The sequence below is a fragment of the Ovis canadensis genome, chromosome 8 (genome assembly GCF_042477335.2).
Source record: "Ovis canadensis isolate MfBH-ARS-UI-01 breed Bighorn chromosome 8, ARS-UI_OviCan_v2, whole genome shotgun sequence".
Lineage (NCBI taxonomy): Eukaryota > Metazoa > Chordata > Mammalia > Artiodactyla > Bovidae > Ovis > Ovis canadensis.
Window position 1 is genome coordinate 78,119,812 of NC_091252.1, and position 22,986 is coordinate 78,142,797.

A 22,986-nucleotide genomic window follows, 5' to 3' on the forward strand; every position below is an offset into this window, starting at 1 on the left:
CTGCAAAAATTTCCTAGACCTAGTAGAGAGTTTAGCAAAGTCTCAGGTTATAAAATCAATATTCACAAATCAAATATATTCCTAGATACAAGCCATGAACACTTGGAAGTCAAAATTTAAAATACAATATATGACAGCAATTAAAGCCATTAAATACATAAATATAAAGCTTAAAAATTATGTGCAAGAGTTGTAAGCTAGGAATTGCAAATACAGATTACAGAAATGAAAGGCCTAAATAAATGGAGAACTGTATAATGTTCACACATCATATGACTCGATATTTAGATGTCAGTTCTCTCCACACTCTTACAGATTCAAAACAGTGTCAATCAAAATCCCAACGCTCTTTTTTTTTTTTTGTACAAATTGTCAGGTTAATTTGAAATTTTATATGGAGTTGCAAATGAATTTGATATAAAAAGCAATTTTGAAAAAATAAGATTTAGCTTAGAGAGTATACATTACTAGACATTGACTCACTAAAAATTTACATGAATCAAGATAATATATCATAAGAATAGACATATAGTTCAAAGAAAGTCTATAAATAGACCCACACATATGTCAAATGAATTTTGACACAGGTGCCAAAGAAATTCAATGGATGGAAAGATTGTAGTTTCAACATATAGTGCTGAAGTTTAGAAGGCAAAAGTTAACTTCTACTCTTACTTAATACCATATGCAAATATTATTGCTAAGACATTTGTGGCAAAGACAACATCTAAACTTTTGACTGTGTGGATCACAATAAACTGTGGAAAATTCTGAAAGAGATGGGCATATCAGACCACCTGACCTGCCTGTTGAGAAACCTGTATACAGGTCAGGAAGCAACAGTTAGAACTGGACATGGAACAACAGACTGGTTCCAAATAAAAAAGGAGTACGTCAAGGCGGTCACCCTGCTTATTTAACTTATATGCAGAGTACATCATGAGAAACCCTGGACTGGAGGGAGCACAAGCTGGAATCAAGATTGCCAGGACAAATATCAATAACTTCAGATATGCATATGATACCACCCTTATGGCAGAAAGTGAAGAAGAACTAAAGAGCCTCTTGATAAAAGTGAAAGTAGAGAATGAAAAAGTTGGCTTAAAGCTCAACATTCAGAAAACTAAGACCATGGCATCTAGTCCCATCACTTCATGGCAGATAGATGGTAAACAGCGGAGACAGTGGCTGACTTTATTTTTCTGGGCTCCAAAATCACTGCAGATGGTGATTGCAGCCATGAAATTAAAAGACACTTACTCCTTGGAAGAAAAGTTAAGACCAACCTGGACAGCATATTAAAAAGCAGAGACATTACTTTGCCAACAAAGGTCCATCTAGTCAAGGCTATGGTTTTTCCTGTGGTCATGTACGGATGTGACAGTTGGACTGTGAAGAAAGCTGAGCACCGAAGAATTGATGCTTTTGAACTGTGGTGATGGAGAAGACTCTTGAGAGTCCCTTGGACTGTAAGGAGATCCAACCAGTCCATTCTAAAGGAGATCAGTCCTGGGTGCTCATTGGAAGTACTGATGCTAAAGCTGAAACTCCAATACTTTGGCCACCTCATGAGAAGAGCTGACTCATTGGAAAATCCTGATGCTGGGAAAGATTGAGGGCAGGAGGAGAAGAGGATGACAGAGGATAAGATGGCTGGATGGCATCACTGGCTCGATGCACATGAGTTTGGGTGGACTCCAGGAGTTGGTGATGGACAGGGAAGCCTGGCGTGCTATGATTCACGGGGTGGCAAAGAGTCGGACACGACTGAGTGACTGAACTGAACTGAAACAGTAAAACTATAAAACTACTCAATGAAAACACAAGTGAAAAATATTTTCAATACTGGTGAGGCAAACATTTCTTAGACAATACACAAAAAGTAGTAAACTTGAAGAAAAAAATATAAAAATTTGAATTCATTAAACTGAAAAATTTCGCTCTTTTAAAGGTATCATTAAGAAAATGTCCATGTAAATCATGAACTAGTATCCAATGTTTATAATATATATACAAATGCAAAGGATCCATACACCAAATATATAAAGAAATCTTAAAATGCAGTAGTAAGAAGAAGCACAATCCAATTTTTAAAATTTAGCAACATAGTTAGACAGCTCATGAAAAAACATAAATGAATGACCATTAAGCAAGTGAAAAAATAATCTACTTCATTGTCAGTTCACTAAATTAAAATGAGATATCAGTTTATATCCCCTAGAATGCCTAAAATTTTTTAAAGCATGAACTCCAAACATTGATAAGAATATAGAACAATTGGAATTCTCATACAATTCTTGTGGAAGTTAAAAAAAATTGCAAATCTCTTAGAAAAGCTGTTTGGCCATTTCTTATTGTCAAAATGTGCAAGAAAAATTTACAAAGACTTGTACAAGAATGCTCCTAGAAGATTTATTTTTAAAAGCCAAAAATGGAAACAAACCAAAAGTACATCAACAAGAGAATGGTTAGAAATTTGTATGTATTTACACAATGGAATTATTACTCAGAAATAAAAAGGAGCAGACCACTAACGCAAGAATGTGGATGAATCTCAAAAACATACTGAATAAGAGAAGACAGACACAAAAGAATATCTTTTGTATGATTTCATTCGTATGTGGCTCTAGAGCAGAAAAGCAATCATCTATTATTGAAGAGGGCTTCTCGGGTGGTGCTAGTGGTAGAGTCCACCTGCAATGCAAGAGACGTTAAGAGACGCAGGTTCGATCCCTGAGTCAGGAAGGTCCCTGGAGAAGGGCATGGTAACCCACTCCAGTATTCTTGCCTGGAGAATCCCACAGACTGGTGGGCTTAGTCCATAGGGTCGCAAAGAGTCGGGCATCACTGAAGCGACTTCCCATAGCCTAGCATTATTGCAAAAGAAGGCAGGTGGTTTCCTTGGGGCAGGATGGAAGGAGAACCTGCAGAGCCTCCAGAGAGAGGGCAATGGTATGCCAAGGGCAGGCAGTGGGCATAATCTACCCTGGTTACTGGCAATAAAGTGGATATATTGTCTGCAGAGATTTAAAAACAGAAATAAAATGTACCAAAAAATTGTTGGATGTTTATCATTATATATTGGTTATTCTAAACACCATCAGTTACCACCAAGCTTTTGTCACCATCCTCCTCCTCTCTTAGTAAGCCAGTGTATCACACTGTACACTTAAAATTGATGTATTTTGTTCTAGGTAAATTAAACCTGAAGACAGTTTTTTTTTATTGGAGTTTAGTTGCTTCACAGTGTTGTGTTAGTTTCTGCTGTACACCTAAGTGAATCTGCCACACGTACACGTACATCCCCTGTTTGCCACCACAGAGCATTGAGTCAAGTTCCCTGGGCTATACAGTAGGTGCATGTTAGTTATCTAGGGATGGGATGAATTGGGAGATTGGAACTGAAGACAACTGATTCTAAAAGTTAAAAGTAAAATCAGTGAGCATCTCTTATATACAATATCTTGTTCCTGGAATCATGGGGAGATGAATAAAATGTTTCTAGCGTCAGGGAAGCCATTCTTTATTGGAGGAGGAGGATGTACTCAGGGGACTATCAGAATGTGATAAAGAGTGCAGTAGAGATACTAATAAAATGCTTGGCAAGCCACAGCAGGGGTTATCATCTGGGAATATCCAAAGCACTTGCACAGAGAAGGCAAGAAGGCTGTGTCCACAGTATAAATAAAAACTGGCCTCTGCAGTGGTTACATCTATCCCCAAGACCTCAGTGAGAAGCAGTTTCACTGCAGAGTACTCAATGACACTTTTAATTTATCTCCGTGATGTGAGAGCAGAGGCAGTGAGCAACTACAGACAGAAAGAATACAGTACCAATGTGCTAAGATGGTTGTTTTGCTGTGGCTAAAATTTTGATGTAGGTCGACATACCATCTGCTAACATGAAAATGAAACAAGTTTATAAATTACTGTACAAGTGGGCTAACCTGGCTCAGTGGTAAAAATCCACCTGCCAATGCAGGAGACATGGGTTCAATTCCTGGGTCCCAAAGATACCCTAGAGAAGGGCATGGCGACCCACTCCAGTATTCTTTCCTAGGAAATTCCATGGAGAGCGAAGCCTGGCAGGCTACAGTCCAGAGGGTCACAAAAGAGTCTGACATGACCAAATGACTAAACAACAACAAGGAGTTTGGGAGAGAAGAGATAAAGCATGAAGATCTCCGGAGTGGGTGATGTTGTCCTATCTCCAATCTAGTGATTCACAGTGAAAACTATAACTGCCAAGAGAACCAGAATTCCAAAAGCCATTCTTGATCTACAAAGATGTTGCCTGGGGTCCATGAGATTCTCAGAAAAGGGAATGATTAGGTGAATTTCACAGTATCATCAGGAAGTGAAGGTGCCCCAAGCTCTAATGTGACTTCTACTTAGTGACTAAAGAACAAGCTGTGATCCACAGAGGGAAAGATTGTTTTCGGAGAAAGGAATATATCCTGAAGGGGGTGCTAATTGAACTGTAAAAATGAAATGGGTAGATTTTCTAGAAATTCAGCAGCACAGGGTAGATGAGACTGGGATAGAGTGAGACCTCCCAGGGAACGGTGACATTGCAAGTGATGCAAAGTGAAGAGAGGATTGGGTGAGATTCAGGAAGTTAGAGAAGTCATTTGACTTAGCTTCATTATCTGAATTACTCGAGTTTTCTCTTTGTTGTGATAAAACAAAGAAATGATAACTATGCCACAACATTTGAGCCCATGCTCTAGAGCCCACGAGCCACGGCTTCTGAGTCCACATGCTGCAACTACTAAAACCCAAGCAGCAGTGAGAAGCCTGCACACAGCAATGAAGAGAAGCCCCCACTCTCCACAACCAGAGAGAGCCTCTGTGCAGCAACAAAGACCCAGTGCAACCAAAACTAAGTAAGCAATAAATATTAAAAAATAACTAAGAAAAAGTTTGCTGAAACATAAGGAACATAACATATAAGAGAGAGGGGAAAGACAGGAATGAAAAAGGAATTTGTAGACAAACTATTAAGAACTGAAAGTCAACTTTACAAAGCTACACAACCACTTGTATTTACAGTTCCAAGTGAGGTATCAGAGGCTATAATAAGTGTGTATATGCTTGTGTGTATACACAAACACTGACTTACATTTGACATTATTCTGTGTTTGTTTTTCCATTATGCATTCTGTGGCAAGTTACTGCTGCCTGTGGTAGAGTGTGAAATCATCAAGAAGCTAGCACACACCATGTAAACAGTTTCCTTCTATCTGAGTCTAGGAAGTCAGCTTGATAACCATCACAGTTTTCCTCCATTCATCCAACTCTAAATGGACCCATATGGTTATTATAAAAGCTCAACCCTGAACTACCTTCTAGCACAGCCAGGGGCCCAGGTTTATTTAAGCTTTTGAACTTCTGTTTTCCCTATGTATGAGATCGGAGTATTCCTCCATCAGTATTTTAAAGCAGGTACAAAAAGACCTTAAGTATAGTTAAATAGTTTTCTCTATCAGCTCACCTCTTTTGGTTTGGCTCCAGTGAAGTTTAAGGAAGTGATCTGATAATAGAAGGAACTGAGATTCTATTGACTGCACATGTCTATCTAATCTTAGTGGACACATTTACTCATTTCTATTAAATTAAAAGTTCTCTTGGTGTCTAGCCCTCTTGGAAGAGTTTTGTAGTGTATACCTTCCAAGGTTCAACCAGAGAGGCAGAACCATTAAGAAATTTATACATGCATGTTTTAAGGGACGTCACAATTGTGGGAACGGGTTAAGCAGTTTAAGCAAAGCTATTGTCTTCATGGCTAATACAGTTCAAATTCCAGAGGGCAGGGTGGAAAAAAAGGGGTCATAAAGTCAGAGAGAGCAAAGCCCAGCTGGAGCTCTGGCACACAGAGCTGGATTAGGCTCGAAGAAGGAAAGACTGAAAGTTGTTTGTTCCTATTGTTTCTGGCATTAGTGGTATGGCTATATTGCAGAAACCATGAAGGTAAGCGCCTATATTTGGCCCAGGAGTCAGAGAAGGCGGAGAAGAATCCAGGGAAATGTAAAGCCAGCACAGAGGTAAATGCAGCTTCAAACCAACAAGACTGAGTCAGCACTTTGGTGAGTCCAAAGTACAAAATGCTTGCTGCTTCCTTTCTGCTCTCTAAATCTTCCAAGGGTATCCCTTGGGGCTCGCCAGCAGGAAACCAACAAGAAAAGGAATTCTGGGAAATATAGTTCAACCTAGTCAAGCTGACACCTTACAAAGCCACCACAACTCATTTTAAAGCATTTTTTAAAGTGAATAACATAGTCTTGAATATTAATTCTTCTAAATCTCTTGTGTCTTTAATATTTCCCTTATGTAAAGTCTCTGCTATATGTTTATGATGAAAAGAGATGGCAAAACAGCATTTCTTAACACCCACTGTTGTAGAGCATAAACTTCTCTTTTTAACTGACTCCCTACAGAAAACTATTGCTTATTATTCGTCTTGTAAACCACTACATAAACTATGGAATCATGAGGTTGGTAGGAATGGCAGAAGTCATTTATTCCAGTCTTTGACCTCTGGTGGGCTTTGTCTACATCCTTGTAGACTAAAGTTCAACCAGCTCACTGTGTAAAATACCCTCACGCTGACTTATTAACCAGCTTTGCATTATTTAACACTAGATTGGATTCAGTTTCTGTATCCAATCAATTGGAAAATTGAAATAACTGAAATAATGTAAAGATGTCAGACCACTATTTCCACTTTCCTGGTGGCTCAGGAGGTAAAGAATCCGTCTGTAATGTGGGAAGCCTGGGTTCCATCCCTGGGTCAGGAAGATCCCCTGGAGAAGGGAATGGCAACCCACTCCAGTATTCTTGCCTGGGAAATCCCATGGACAGAGGAGCCTGGCAGGCTACAATCCATGGGGTCACAAAGAACTGGACATGACAGAAGAGCTAATTTTGACTTCTTGAAAATTTAAACAAAATGGGATTTGGAGGAATGATGAGAAAATAGTTATAATTCTGGACTTAGCATTGATGGGGGCTATTTCCTGCATTCAACTGACGGTCCTTCGGACTGACTCCTCAGACCTCCATAGCAGCTCTGGCTCCCCAGGCCAGATGGACTGAGCTGAGGTCATAACAAGCCCAAAGACCAGTACTCTTTTTGTGGAAACTTAGATGATCCTGCTTCCATCTTGTGAGCAGATACTGCCACTTCTAGTGAGATAATTTCCTCTAGTTTAAATCTCAACTTCAAAAACTCCGTTTTCTTTATTCAGGTAGAATAAGAAACAGACTTTCCAGTGCCTTACTAAAAATAGGCCTTTGGATAAATAAAGACATTTTACTGCTGCACAAGTTTTCTTAGCTGATTATATTTCTGTAACTGTCCCTCTTCATTCATTTTCCAACCTTTTGACCCATTTTTCTCCTTCCATCTTCTAAAATTTTGGAAAATTCTCTTCATAGTTCCTAGGCTTTAAAACTAAAATTTGGATAAAGGACATTGGATGAACTTAGCAAACGGAGGATTTGCAAAGGCCATTTTTGCTGTGGACCTTGCCTATTTTATTCGGTGTGGATGCTTTATAAGCAGGATTCTGGAAAGAAAGTGATCAGCCCTCAGCTTACTTCTCAGTCCTGAGAGTCACCTGATCACTTTGTCTTCATAGAGTCCTTGTGTGGCTGTAAGAGCTTTTCTTGAATAACTTAAGCTGCAGTTATGATTAAACTATCTTTGAAGAGCCCTTGAAAAGCAATTTTTTTTTTTTTTCCCTCAGAGCCACCAAAAGGACAGCGCACCTTCTGAGGTAGTTGTGTGTTGTCTGCTGAGTGTTCTGAAGTAAGGATTGAACGAAGCGCTCTCCACTTTCGAGGCCATGTGCGGATCTCTTCCGCTGACATGGCTGACTTTGACTAGTCTTTCAGTCTTTCAAGGCACACTGCCTGACGAGCGATCGCGTGCTTTGCTCTCCCGTTTCCTCTGGACTGTTTAGAGATTCTCTGAAGAAATTCAGTGGGTATTATCCCAATCTGCTCAAGCTGCTGTAACAAAATACCACAGGCGGGGAGGCTGCAAACACAGACATCTATTTCTCACAATTCTGGAGACGGAGAAGTCCAAAATCAAGGTACCAGCGGATATTTTACCAGTTTCTTGTGAGGCTCTCTTCCTGGCTTGCGGACGGCACCTTGTCACTGTGTCCTCACATGGCTGAAAGGGAAGACTCTGGCGTCTTTTTCTCTTCTTTCTCAAAGAAGAGTTCTCCCAAGAAACACAGCCAAGTAACTTACTTACTTATTATAAGGAATTGGCTCATGCAGTTATAGAGCCTGAGAAGCCCAGAAATGCAGATGGCAAGCCAGAGACCTGGGAGAGCAAAAGGTTAGTTTCCACCCAAACGCTGGCAGGCTCAGGCGCGAGAAAGTGCCGATGCTTCCGTTATAATACAAAACTCGGAAGAAATGGTATCCCAGCTCAAGACAGTCTCTGGGAAGGTGGTACGAATTGAGAGACTAGCATGGAAACATATATATTACCATATGTAAAATAGGGAGCTGGTGGAAATTTGCTGTATGACGCAGGGAGCTCAAACCCTGCACTTTGCAACAGTCTAGAGAGGCGGGGGTGGCATGGGAGGTGGGAAGGAGATTAAAGTGGGAGGGAGCATATGTATCTAGCACTCCCAGGGGCTCATACGAAAGAATCTGCCTGCAATGCAATGCAGGAGACCCAGGTTTGGTCCCTGGTTAGAAAGATTCCCCTGGAGAAGGAAATGGCAACCCACTCCAGTATTCTTACTCAGAGAATCCCATGGACAGAAGAGCCTGGTGGGTTGCAGAGTCGGACATGACTGAGTGACTAACACTTATGGCTGATTCATGGCGGTGTATGGCAGAAACCAACACAATATTGTAAAGCAATTATCCTCCAATTAAAAATAAAGAATTTCTTTTTTTAAAAAAGACAGTCTCGAAGGAGTTCCCTCTTACTTGAAGGAGCATCAAACTCCTTGTTTTATTCAAGTCCTCAGTTGATTGGAGGAGCAGCCCACCCTCCTAAAGAAGAGCAGTCTCCTCTTCTCAGCCTACTGATTCAAACATTAATCTCTCCCAGAAACACCTTCACAGACACACCCAGAATTAGACAGCACCAAATGCCTGGGCTCCTCATGGTCTGGTCAAGCTGACACATAAAATTAACGATCACAGGTACTTTCCATTTATTTCCAAAAATTGCCCAGATGTGTTGAGAGGATCATTTTTTATTATCTGTTGGATTCCTCCAACATTCCTGAGTTACTATTGCGTGCAGAGGTGTATTTTTTCCTATCCTCTGCACACAATTCTGCCCACTCAGAGCAAGCCTTTACTTTTTCCAATTACCACTTTAACAGAGAAAGGGATAATTCTGTTATCTTTTACTTTGAGAAAAATAAGATGTTTGGAAAAATACTGGTCAGTGGACGATCTGTCTTGCTTAGTGAGTGTTCCAACACTGAGTTTACAAAAAAGCATTTTCTCCTGCCATGAAGATCGAGGCTGGTGTTCTCAAGACCCAGACCTGGACAAAAATCTACAGTACAAAATACTTTTGTTTAAAGAGTCATTTAATGACTTCCAAGTGTAGATGTGTGCCATGATAAGGGAACGAGAGCTGAAATCATTGGTAACTTGAAATTGTCTGAGGGCCCTGCCTGGGCCCTGACCCTGTCCAGAAAAGGGTAAGCGCCAAGAGATGGTTTAATCTGGGGCCTCTGACTCTGGAGAGGTCAGCTGCACTTGTGTCATTTAAGGGAACAGTTTGATGCCAGCCTTTTTCAAAAGGTCACTGGATAACTCTGATTCTTAACCTCTGCCCGTTTCTACCAAATTGATGTAGAAACCAACAAACACAAAATGTTGATCAAACTACTTTCCTTCCAGAAAAAGTAAAAAATAGTCAGAGTGCAGGTAACCCAGTGACTTCATGATGCTATTTAGATGGAGATAGAAGAGAACCACAATAAACAAACAAGGTATCTGGTGACCTTAGGTGGTTGGAGAGACACTGGGTTGAAAACACTGGGTTTTCAACGACCCAGCTTCAGTCTAAGTTACCTTCTTTTCCATTTTGGAGCCCATTATGCACTTGAAGCACCAGATTATTATTTTCTGTTTTAAAGGAATCTATAACAAATGAGAAAACAAAGGAATACTTACTAAAACCTTATCTATGGAGGGGAAAGGAACACACTTTCCTAATACATTTAGGTCAATCAATTTCTAGATAAAAGGGAACTCAAAAACCCTCAAAAAAGTTTGCTCATTAATTTAAAAAAATAGTTTACTCCTAAACCATCATGAAAATTGAGTCATAATGTGACTATTTTAGCCATTATCTGGTAACTAGAAAAGAAGTTGATATATCAAGAACAAAGAAATGTGTTGGGTAGAAATAAATGAGCACCCTCAATGGATGAAGGATTTTAAATTATGAAAAAGATCAGTGCTCTCACTAATCTCACATAACAAGCAAGTGCCATAGAGGAGTTGGGGAGGAACATCAATGGCTTTCAACCCTTTGGAGCACTGAAAATACCAAATTAATGAGGAGCACATGGAGCTCCCCTCAAAATATAAATCAAAGCCCAGAGTTTAGAATATTATCAAAACTCTCAAATCCCAAGCACACCTATTAACATTTATTATGTTTATAGAGATTCAGTTTAATACAATATGGAGTTCTGTGTTAACATATAATATAGCAAGCTAAGTAATCAGACCCCATACTCTACTGAAAATGTCTAAAAATTCCTAAAAGCATATTTCAAAATATTTCTTAAAAGCCCTGAAGAACAAGCAAGATATTTTGCCCTGAAAATATTGTCAATCTCTGCAAGTTTGAGTTCTAGTTTTGATGATTCTGTGGGGAGGGGGTGTTGAGGTCAGATGTCAAAGCCCAAAACCAGCTCAAGATGGGCAGTCTAAGAAGAGCCCCTCTCTCCACAAGGGAGCTACTTCCCTTGTAACTCAGTTTGTAATCTGCCTGCAATGCAGGAGACCCAGGTTCAATCCCTGGGTGGGGAAGTTCCCCTGGAGAAGAAAATGGCAACCCACTCCAGTATTCTTGCCTGGAAAATCCCATGAACCAAGGAGCTTGGTAGGCTACAGTCCATGGAGTCACCAAGAGTCAGACATGACTTAGTGACTAAACCACCAGCACTCCACAAGGCTTACAGTCTGAGAGCTGGGGTTAATCAGAGCTGAGAAGGTCCATCATCTCTACTTTCAGTAGTTTTTTCCACAAGCTGCTCTTGATTTGCTGCACAGAATCACATCACCTGAATGGTCCCTGAACCTCAAGCCAAGAGTCTGAAGTTTTAGAGAGAAACAATACAATAAGTGAGTCTTCCTCTAGCTGGATGCCACAGCCTAAACACTGACTCATCACTTGACCTTGGGCCAGGCTCTTAAGCTCACTGTGCCATTATTTTCTCAACAATATATTGAGATGATAAGAGTGCCTCACAGGGTTGACAGAAGGGTTAAATAAATTAAAGCACTCATGGCTGTGTCTGGCACATAGTAAGCTATTTATAAGTGTAAATAAATTTTAAATTTTATTTGAGAATAAACCAATTAAAGATGGGAGGGAAGGTGTATGGTTGGAAAAGGCAGACAGGGGCTTTGTTAGGGGGCACTTGCAGCACTGTTCTTGAGCACAGGGAGATTATATGGAAGAAGTCAGTTGAAAGCATATTTTAAATTGTATGGAGCTTCCCTGGTGGCTCAGTTGGTAAAAAAATCACCTGCAATGCAAGAGCCGCAGGAGATGCAGTTTCTATCCGTGGTTTGGGAAGGTCTCCTGAAGAAAAGAATGGCTACCCACTCCAGTATTCTTACCTGGACAATTCCATGGACAGAGGAGCCTGGTAGGCTACAGCTCATGGGGTCCCAAAGAGTCAGGCATGACTGAGAGACTAACATTTTTAAATTGTATATCTATATGTTTTGCACTTTTCTGTAGGTGCAGTTCAGTTCAGTTCAGTTGCTCAGTCGTGTCCGACTCATTGTGACCCCATGAATCGCAGCTGTATATAATTTTTTAAATGGAGTAAGCTCTATAAAAGTGGTGCTTAAACATATTGGCCTAAGTTTCCCTTTAAACTCTTTAAAATTATTAAGCACTGCAAATAACTTAAAAATTTAATTGGAGTATAATGGCTTGACTATATTGTGTTGATTTCAGCTGTACAGCAACATGAATCATCTGTAAGTATGCACATATTCCATCCCTCTAAAGCCTCCCTCCCACCCCTTCATCCCACCCCTCTTGGTCAGCACAGAGCATCAGGCTGAGATCCTGTGTTATATATCAACTTCACTAGCTATCTTTTTTACACATGATAATGGGTATGTATTTCAATGCTATCTCTCAATATATTTATGAATATTACAGTCAAAAATAAAAACTGAGAATTCAAAAATATTTATTAATTCATTTAAAAATAACAATAAGTGCATAACATAGGAACATAAGTGATACCATTTGGTTAATTTGTCATATTTTTCTAAACAAAAGAAAATAATGAGAAGAGTGGGGTTTTAAAATATTTTAGCAAATGACTCAATAAAAGCCTACTAGATTATTATTTCTTCAGCATTCAATGTGTTGCAATATGTTGTTTCAGTTAAAGTATATGAATAAATTCCAGCTTCAGATATGCTTTTGGGCATAGGAAGAATATTTTAATGATCTCTTCAGACAATTGTGAATATTCTTCTTTGATACAATAGTGAAAGTTGACAAGTAGTATTTTCTTAAACACTAATTTTAATTGTAGATTCAGAAACAATATCAGTGAAATTTCATGATCCATTACTTTAAAATTCATGAATCTAACTTCGCGTTAAATGGATGTTTTATCCATAAAAACTCATCCTGGTTCCCTTAGTTAGCACATCTTCCAAACATTGACATATTTATCAATCAGTGTTAAAAATAATCACATTCATTAATATCATTACTGATTTCATCAGAAACTTTCAAAATATTGGAAAACTGTCTTGCTAAAAGTGGCAGATACAAGTTTTGAAAAATTCTATTTTTTGCTGGAAAGCTTTAATTGTACCATTAGCAACCAAGAGTGATATTTTCCTTGAACTGATTTTATTAATTTTCAAAGAAATGTCTGCCAAGTACCCAAATCTGAAATAACCATAGCTAGTCAGTTGTTCTTTCAAGAAAAAAATGGCATCCGTGAAAAAAGCAGCTAACTGGGCTTCCAATGGAAACCACCTCACAAGCATTCTCTATACTTTGGTATCTAGCAGAATTACTTTATATACTCTTCCACTTTGTTACATCAGGTATTTAGAACTACATGTACTCAATAATCAACATTTAATACTAGTTTTTGCTACTTCATCTAAAACATTCCAAAATAAAAAGGCTTTCTTTTTTTTCTTTTCTTACTGCAAATAAGTAGTTTGTGGGGGAGGTAAGGAAGACAGCTTTGGCTTTTCACCGAAAGGTCTTGGTTCCAGTCAGAATACATATATATATATATTTAAGTAAATATTTTTATTTAATTTCTAGAAATTTAATATCATCTATAAACTGAGGTTGAACCCCTTTCCTCACCACACACACACACACACACACACACTTCTCAGATATGATTTTATAAAAATAAGTGCTTTACACTGAGAAAGATTAGGTAACATGTGAAGGGTGATGTGAAACTGAACACAAAACCTGAAGTATCTGTGCAAAGCTGGCCTTGATGGGGCTCTGAGGACCTGCATGTACTAGAGCCTGGATTAAGGAGCATGGGTTACTTGGCTTATTTGGTGAGATCATTGTCATTCATAAGACTTGAATGGAGTGCATTATATATGCACTTACTGTAGGAAATTTTAAAAAAAAAAGCTAGGAAAATTATTTTTAACCAGTCACCACTGCTTTATACACTCTTAAAAAAAAAGAAGAAATTCTTAAATAAAAGCATGACGTTTGGAATCCTCTTGCTATATAACAAATATCACAAACTCAGAGGTTTAAGACATCCGTTTACTGTTCCGCAGTCCTGTAGGCCACAAGTCCTGGGACTGTGTTACACCAAGTTTGTATTAGTTAGTTAGGGCTGCATTACAAAGCACTGCAGAGTAGGCATCTGCTTCCACCCTCATTTAGGCTGCTGGCAAAATTCAGTTCCTTGTAGTTGTAAGACTGATGTCCCTATTTCTTTGTTGGATGTCTTCCGGGGTTCACTCAGCTCTTAAAGGCTACCCACATTTCTTGCCAGCAGTGGACAAGTTTGTCCCTGGCATCAGGTCTCTTTTGAGTATTTTCAGATTTCTTTCAGCAGGAAGATCTTAATCCTTTTAAGTGCTTACCTGTCCTGGGACCTCTGCTTCTTGTTTGGGAGACTTAATGACTGACAGTAGATGGTTCTTATGTTGCTCAGTAGTTGCTCAGAGTTGTAAAGGAAGTTCTCAGTCCTTCTCAGGTGAAGAAAGCATGACCCAGGTCTCACCTTCTGGCACGAAGAGTGATTTCTTGCTTAGCAAGATAGTTTGTTGTGCATAAAGATACATGCAGTAACATTCCTCTGTAATAAAATTAATACTTTAATACTTCCCCTAGCAACTGATGTTTGGAATATCAATGTTTAATCAATTTATAAATGTGGACTGCCTTCATCATTCTTGAAAGCCAGACTTATAAGAGAAATTAATGCAAAATATAGGGGAAGGCAGCATAAGTATACCTATGGTCTAGCATGTTTTTTAGCCTTTATGAGGTGTTTATCTAAATGGTTCTGAAGCTCTTTCAGGCCATGATTCCTAGCTAAGCTTTAAGCCTGTTCTTAGGCAGGGAAAAGCCCAAGTATCTATGCTGTGCACCTACATGAGAAGCAGAGAAATTCATGTGAAGGGTGGCATCTTAACACAGACCCAGCCATCTGAGAAAGGAGAGAGGGAAGAAGACTGGAAGTAGGATGGAGGTAATGGGATCTGGAGGCCATCAGCTTTGCCCCTCCCCATGTATACACATGTATGCACACATGTACACACAAAGACACACATTCACCCATACACACATAATACACTTACATACAAATACACACATATACGCTCATACACATAAACATACACACACAATATACTCACACATATATATACTCATACACATACACACACATACACATCTACACATGCATACACATACACACAATATACTCACACACATATACACTCATACACATACACATATACACACATACACATATCGCACTCACATGCACACGTATAAACATAACATTGTGACAGCATCCTCTTGGGAAGTCTCTTTTTTATTCATTTTTCCTCTTATTTTTTAATATTTTGCCCATCTCTCAAACAGCCTGCCTAGGATTATATAGATATATGTGTGTATATATATGAATTTTTTTCCAATTTAACCTCAGTTCCAATACCCAACGGACTGAGGAAGCAACCAGAGGCTGAGCTGCTAGAGTCTGGGGCTGAACAGAGAGTGGGTCTGAGCTGTGCTGAGCATGAGGATCCCCCGAGGACTGGTGGAGTGAAAGGAAAATCTGGGCTCCTTACCTGGACTGTGAGTCTCTTGAAGGAAATGGCTATTCCCCTTACATGTAAATCCTCAGAACCTAACAGTGTTACCTCAAAGCAAATTCAATAAGTGCTTTATGCTAAAGCGGTTTTGCTAGTTTTCTGGCAGTTGTCTTTGTGGCAATGGTGTTGACAGGGACAGCAACGATGATGCTAAAGAAGCCAAAGTCAGAGAAAGGAAAAGAGAAGCTCCTGCCCCACATGAGGGACTACTAAACTACGGCCCTCAGTCAAGAGAGCACTGGGGTAAAACATTTCATTTTGGGGAAAAAGATGAAAGACATAGGAATTATCCATATGCCTCTGCAAATGGGTCTAAGGGTGAGCAATGTTCAGTTAAACCAAGGAGCAGGAGAATAAATGCCTGCTAGGTGTCGGGTGCTTTGTAAAGAGTGCCACATACATTTAATCCACCAAATTACTCAGTGGTCTAGGTATTCTGTGTCAACTGTTCATTTGAAAATGAGTTCCAGGCACATTGGTCTTTCCTGGGGTCATTCTATAAAAGTCAGCTTGTTCTTTTATCTCTGAAGTGCTCACTACACTGTTCCACAGAAGCCAAAACATTCTGGAACACAACTGACAGCTCATCCTGATAGAGAGCAAGTCTAAGCAGCATTTATGTAAGACAGAAATCCAGGTTCCTTTCAAACACCAATATAACCCATGTCCAGTTGTTTGCATAAACACCTTCCCTGCCATGCAGAAATCTGTACGCATAATTTCTGGGTCCTTTCCTGCCCTTAGCTAATGCTGCCCTTGCTTGGCAAGGAAGAGCAAGGCAGCCTGCAGCAGGAACTATTTGACTCATCAGACACCACCCTTGGACTGTTCACAGGCCTGGGAGAAGTCTCTCGATCCTGGGATGAGGGGATCTCTGGCCTCTGGGAAGTGCTGCTCTTTAATCAAACCAGAAAGATTGTTGGCTGTGTTTTTCTTAACACTCAGATAGGGAAACACCACTTATCCTCTTGGAGATTCATTGTGGTCAATCAAGAAGTTTTCCCCCCAAATGGCACCAGCGGTAAAAATAGAAAAAATGGTTATTAACCTTAACATAGGGGCTCCAGGTGGCAATCTGGTCTTTCATCTCAAAGAAAAGGAAATGTCAGAGACAAATTCAAGAGACTGAAAATGGAAGAGGTAGCACCCCTGGGCACTTCCACTTGGCATTTGGATGGCTTCAGAGATGAAGCTCTAGCAGGGAAAAGCCGAGGCCTCTTCTCCGAAGGTGGACTGCAAATGAACATTTTTCACTTACAGGATGTTGAGTGCTGCTCCCGGATCCCTTGAGCACAAGTATGGCAAGTGCAGCTCATTACACAGGAATAAGGCAAATAAAATTGCTTCCAATATTTTTTGGATGAATTCTGTGGGAGGCCATTGGGAAACAGAAGCCAGCTTTTGCACATATTTAATTAAAAAAAAAAAAACCATTTAAATAGTATTAAGCTTTTCCACACATCCATGTTGGCTTAAATTCATAATGTTATGATTCAAGTACTTTTTAAAAAAAAACTTAACAATTCTAAATGCATGTTTATTAAAGGAAATGTATTATGCATTGACCTTTTGCCTTTTCCTAACTCTCCTGGATTTTAATAGCCGAAGAATATTTAATAGATAGAACCTTTGCCCAATGGTCAGGAAACCTGAAATTTCACTATTGGTCATGGAGTTAACCAAATTGAATTTTTCTCTGTATTCCCTTTAACTCACCAGTGCTGACACCTAACTAGAGCCATTCTGATTTTTGGAGGACTCCTGGATGCTAGTTGTGGTTTTTCCTATTTCGTTAGAGCTCTTTGGAGGTAATAACTGAGGCTTTAGAATCAAACAGAGTCAAAGTTGAACTACTTACTAACTGTGCATATTTGAGCAACTTATTTTGCCTCCCTGAACTTCAGTTTCCTCTTTTGTTAAACAGGAATAATAGTAAGTTCTTCTGAAGATTGTCAGGAGGAATTATTAAACTAACATATATAACATAGTAGGCATTCAATAAATGGTAATTTACTTTTACGGATATTAGTATTCTTTTCCTCTTTTAATTAATTTATTCTTCACCTCCCCCCCCCCCCCAAATCTCTCCTACTTCTTATATTTTCATCCACTGAAACTGAAGCCAAGCCAGACTTTGTCAGCCTTCCTAGGGACAGACCTTTGTGCCCCAAGCCTCTTGCTTGTAGAAAAGCTTCAGACTCCTAGGCTTTCTCTGAGTTCCGAAGAGAAAATTTAATTCAAAAAGTGACAAAATGCAGAAACATAGGAAAGCAGTCAAGCAAGACAAAATAATACTAATTTCAAGTCAGAATCAAGAATGCTTAGTTCCTCCACAAGGGCTGTAGATAATATTCTGAGCCATATCTTTGAGCTGTTTTGCAGATACTAAAACTCCCATTAGGTGGAAGGAGTTGACACAAGCATATGAATAATAGACCAGTTGGACCCAGAAGATACTGATACTGATTCCGAAATACCACTTTGTAACCTCACCACTAACCAATCAGAAGAATGCCCACAAGCTGGTCAGGCACTCTGCAACCCCTACCCTTGATGCTGCTTTTAAAAAATCCTTTCCCTAAAATCCATCAAGGGTTTCCCAGGTGGCATTAGTGGTAAAGAACCCAACTGCCAATGCAGGAGATGCAAGTTCAACACCTGGGTCAGGAAGATCCCCCAGAGGAAGGTATGGCAACGCACTCCAGTATTCTTGCCTGGAGAATTCCATGGACAGAGGAGTTACCATGGACTGGCAGGCTACCATCCATAGGGTTGTAAAGACTCATATAAGACAGAAGTGACTTAGCATGAACAAAAATCCATCAAGGAGTCTGGGTTTTTTTGAGCATAAGCTGCACATTCTCCTTGACTGGTGCCCTGCAAATAAATGTGCTTTCCTTTACCACAACCCAAGGTCAGTAGATTAGCTTTGCTTTGCTCTGGGTAAGCAAACCCAAGTTTGGTTTGGTAACAAAACTGCATCTCTTAGCCAATGTCTTTTCTCAAGTCTGTGTTCTCCATAGTGACTTCTCCAATCCCAGAAACTAGCAGTGAATTTCCATAATCTCCAACCCTTGCCACTTCTGTTATATGCCTCACGTAGAGCTTGTCACTTATTGCCCTGCACTGCAGTCTTGTTTTTTGCTCAAATCTGATCATTCTAATTAAGATAATAGTGTCTGGAGGGCAGGAAGCAAAATGTTCTCTCGTAAAATGTTTCTTGAATGTGTGTTGAATGAATATGCATACACTATAGAATAGTGCCATATGGTTTATACATTAATTTGTTGAATCCAAGGAAAAGGGTTTTCATTTTAGTATTTTTTTTTAATTTTAGCATTTACATATGTCAGTTTAGTAAAACAAAAAATTGTCTTGAAGTTACTAGATATTAGTTGAAGTCAGAATGAAAATATATTTTTCTGAAAACTCTTATTCTTTTGCTCTGACAGGACACTGCAGCTGTCGATTTCTGAATCCCTGTAAGTAGACATAATTTCTTCCAGAGCTGAGTGGTAACGCTTCCAAATAAAACCATGTAACATCCAGCAAGTCACTTCACCTTTTTCTGCTTCAGTTTCCTTATTTGTAAGATGGGTGGGGGTATCAGATCAGACGATCCTTTAAGAGACTTTCCTTCTCTAAAAATTTCCAGTTTGCCCATTTTAACATGAGAACACTGAACTTGGTGACCTTAACATTTCCTTTCTGTGGTGTGATTCATTTTTACCTTCGCTTTCTAGACTACCTAGGGTCCCTAGAAAAATAACCGAAATTAGTTTTTCAAGCCTTGCATCTACTATTCAAAAATTTCCCAACTACTGTGAGTTCCCCCTAGGGTTTCTCATATGCATTTATCAAGAAGTTTCTCTCTACTCCCTCAAGATTCCATCACTGTTTTTCTTTATTCTAGCCATATCTTCAGTTGTTTCTGCTTCTCATAAAATTACCCGTGCTGTGTGGTTGTTTTTGAAATAGAATTTTTGCCTGGGCTTTCTCATCTTTTAAATTGACTGCATTTTTATCATCTTTAAAATGAACTACATCTCCCCCAGTGTTCTCATGCAAAGCTGGGGGTGACTGAATCTGACATAAAACATATTTCACACCACCAAGAGAGACCCCCATTTTATAATAATGAGATGATTCAAATGTACTATAAAGTGGTTCTTAAAAACAATGTTAATAAAAGACTTGATCAAAAGTAATTCATATTCAGAATCCCCAAATGCAATCAGGATTGAAGTAAATTGGTCAGTCACTATAGTTTGAATGACCTAAACCATTCTGTGAATTACCAGCACCTAGTGTAACTATTGGAGAAGGAAATGGCACCCCACTCCAGTACTCTTGCCTAGAGAATCCCATGGAAGGAGGAGCCTGGTAGGCTACAGTCCGTGGGGTCGCAAAGAGTCGGACACGACTGAGCGACTTCACTTTCACTTTCAGTGTAACTATAGGAAGGATGACAGCAGCTTGGTTATCCTGGATAGTGTATTGACAGTTCCTTGGAGATTCTCTGTTAGCACAGATACAGTCTTGAGATCTGGAAGATGTGCAGAGGCAGTTTCTGCTTTTTTTTTCTTTGATTCATGCAAATCATGTGAGGTGAATATTCCACCTTCCACAAACAAAGAGCTCAAGGTAGACCTTTTGTCCAACAGCCTACTCTACACTCAGAAAAGTCTGGACCAAGTCTCAAAGATTGAAAAATTAAGCAAGTTTGACTAGAGATTGGAGTATTTGCAGAAAGGATTAAAGTTACTAAAAATGTTTTTGGTTTGGAGGAATCCCACTTCAGGGAATTTTCCTTTTAGTCTTGCAATAGGAAAATAGTGGTGTCAGTCTCTTGGGAGGAAGTGACCTCCCAGCTGCTGACTGATGAGACCTTGTGAATGAAGCTTCAAAAAGAGGTTGCTGCTGCTGCTGCTAAATCACTTCAGTCGTGTCCGACTTACGGGTGGGGAAACTGTCAGCAACTCTGCTCTCCAAAGTCTAGTATGGGTAGCAAATACCTCACAGATAATGCACAATGAGAACCATTTTCTCAATAGCAAGCTACATAAAAATTTAGAGCCAAAACTTCAGCTAGGAATAGAGTGTTAATGTTCCTGGAGGGTCCCATCTGCTTGCTTCCCTGAGGACCTGCAAAGATGGTAGGCAAGTGGTGGAGGATTCAGGGTTTTAGGCTCCTCACCATCTCTCTCTCTTCTCTCATTAAAGATGCTACACACACCTACTATATGCCTGACACTGGACTCAGCACTAGAAAGAGGGGGAGATATCAAGGCAAAATTATTGCTGGGAGTTATCACTTTGCCGTAATTCCTGAAGGCTGGGTTCCATTCAGGACCCCCACATCCAAGCTGTTCAGGGAGCTCAATTGCAGCAGATGGTGGGTGCTCACCACCTTCTGAAATGATTCTTACCCCATGAGCCAAGGTAGGAACCCTACTACTTCATAGAAAACCATAGCACTTTACATTGCTGTGCTTGCTACTTCTCTAGGAGAGGAATAGAGGTTTCAGTCAACTGAAGAACATCTCTAGGTTGCAAAAGACCACAGTTTGGCATAGAGAATGAACGTGTAGCTACCAAGGGGGAAGGAAGGGAAGAAGTGATAGTTCAGGAGTTTTGGACTGACATGTTCACACTGCTATTTTTTAAATGGATAACCAACAAGGACCTACTGTATAGCACAGGGAACGCCGCTTATGTGGCAGCTGGATGGGAGGGGAGTTGGGAGAGTGGATACATGTATATGTATGGCTGAGTCACCTTGCTGTGTACCTGAAACTATCGCAACATTGTCAATTGGCTTTGTTGTTGTTGTTTAGTTGCTAAGTTGTGTCCAACTATTTGCAACCCCATGGACTGGAGCCTGCCAGGCTTCTGTCCATGGATATCCCAGGCAGGAATACTGAAGTAGGTGCTATTTCCTTCTCCAGGGGATCTTCACAACCCAGCAACTGAAGCCGCATCTCCTGCATTGGCAGGAAGATTCTTTACCACTGAGCCACCAGGGAAGCTTGTTAATTGACTATGCATCAATATAAAATAAAAATATTTTTAAAAAGAGAATTGCTTTTCTTTAGGGAACTATTTTGGAGAAGGCAATGGTACCCCACTCCAGTACTCTTGCCTGGAAAATCCCATGGATGGAGGAGCCTGGTAGGCTGCAGTCCATGGGGTCACTAAGAGTCGGACACCACTGAGAGACTTCATTTTCACTTTTCACTTTCATGCATTGGAGAAGGAAATGGCAACCCACTCCAGTGTTCTTGCCTGGAGAATTCCAGGGACAAGGGAGCCTGGTGGGCTGCCATCCATGGGGTCACACAGAGTCGGATACGAACTATTTAACTTTGAAATGCTTTCCTTAAAAAAACTGGACCTCTGTCTGCTCTTCACATATTATTTTTTGATGAATTTATCCGCTCCCTTGGGGGTGGTGAGGGGCAATGTTCTGTAATGAGCAAGTCACGTTGCTGAACTATAAGAGAAATGCTGGTGATGAACAGCGAAGCCTGGTGTGCTGCAGTCCAGGGGGTCGCAAAGAGTGGGACACAATTGAGTGACTGAACTGAACTAAACTGAAAAGAACATACTGAGAGTTTATTATAAGCAACATGAAGCACTGAGTGTTGGTCAGCATTTCTGAGAAATTCCAAGCAGAAAAACAGTTGGCACTGAGGTGGAAAAGTAACCAAGTGGTAGAGCGTATTTCTATCCTTCACCTAACCTCTCACCCTAACCTTCTTCCTATGAGCAAGTCTTGCTGGGCACATCTTCCCACTGGAGGGGAAAACATGGAATTAGGTAAAACAGCCATTCTTTGAGCCTCCAAAGTTGTAGAAGTGCTAATAAATGCTGTCCCTGTAACTCTGCATCACTTCCCCTGGGTATTTGTCATTTGTTCACTGAGACATTCTGACAGCCACTTGGCAGTTGCGTTTTGTCAGGTTGTAACGGAGTACATTTCCACTGCCTTCAATATTTTTTCATTCCAATTACATGCAGTGAATCAAACGCTTGCTATGGTGAAATGTGACTGAAACCCTCCGCAGAGCCAAGAGCCGCTGGAGAACCCAGCTCCGATAAGTGCCAGTGGGTATGTACAGTGCCTCCCTCTCCATGTGAAGAGCAGCTAATTTGATTTGTTCTCTTATTTGAGAGGGAACCAGATCATTTGCATTGTAAATAAAACCATTTCTTGTCTTTATTTCCATCTTTTCTGATTGCTTTTGGCTGCTTAAGTTGGATAATTGAATCATGGGCCATATGAAAGAGAGCAGAGAAAGATTTTAAATAATTTCAGCAGTGAACTCAAAGAAAATGTGTGGCAGTAACAGATGAGTAAAGCATCTCTCGTCTCAGCCTTAGTGAACACTGTACGGC

The 22,986-nt window shown here is 40.0% G+C and overlaps 1 long non-coding RNA gene across 6 annotated transcripts in view; it reads left to right on the forward strand.

Annotated features, from left to right (window-relative positions):
- The first annotated feature begins 5,844 nt into the window (after positions 1 to 5,844).
- The window catches only part of LOC138444911 (uncharacterized), a 41,090-nt gene continuing 23,948 nt past the window's right edge, over positions 5,845 to 22,986 (forward strand). For 3 of the 6 annotated variants that reach the window (XR_011258650.1, XR_011258649.1, XR_011258651.1), the window contains exons 1-4: positions 5,845 to 6,086; positions 7,749 to 8,353; positions 19,041 to 19,070; positions 22,609 to 22,699. This is a non-coding gene — a long non-coding RNA (uncharacterized lncRNA). The remainder of the gene's footprint in view (positions 6,087 to 7,748; positions 8,354 to 19,040; positions 19,071 to 22,608; positions 22,700 to 22,986) is intronic. The other 3 variants (XR_011258652.1, XR_011258647.1, XR_011258648.1) reach the window with 1 other exon arrangement.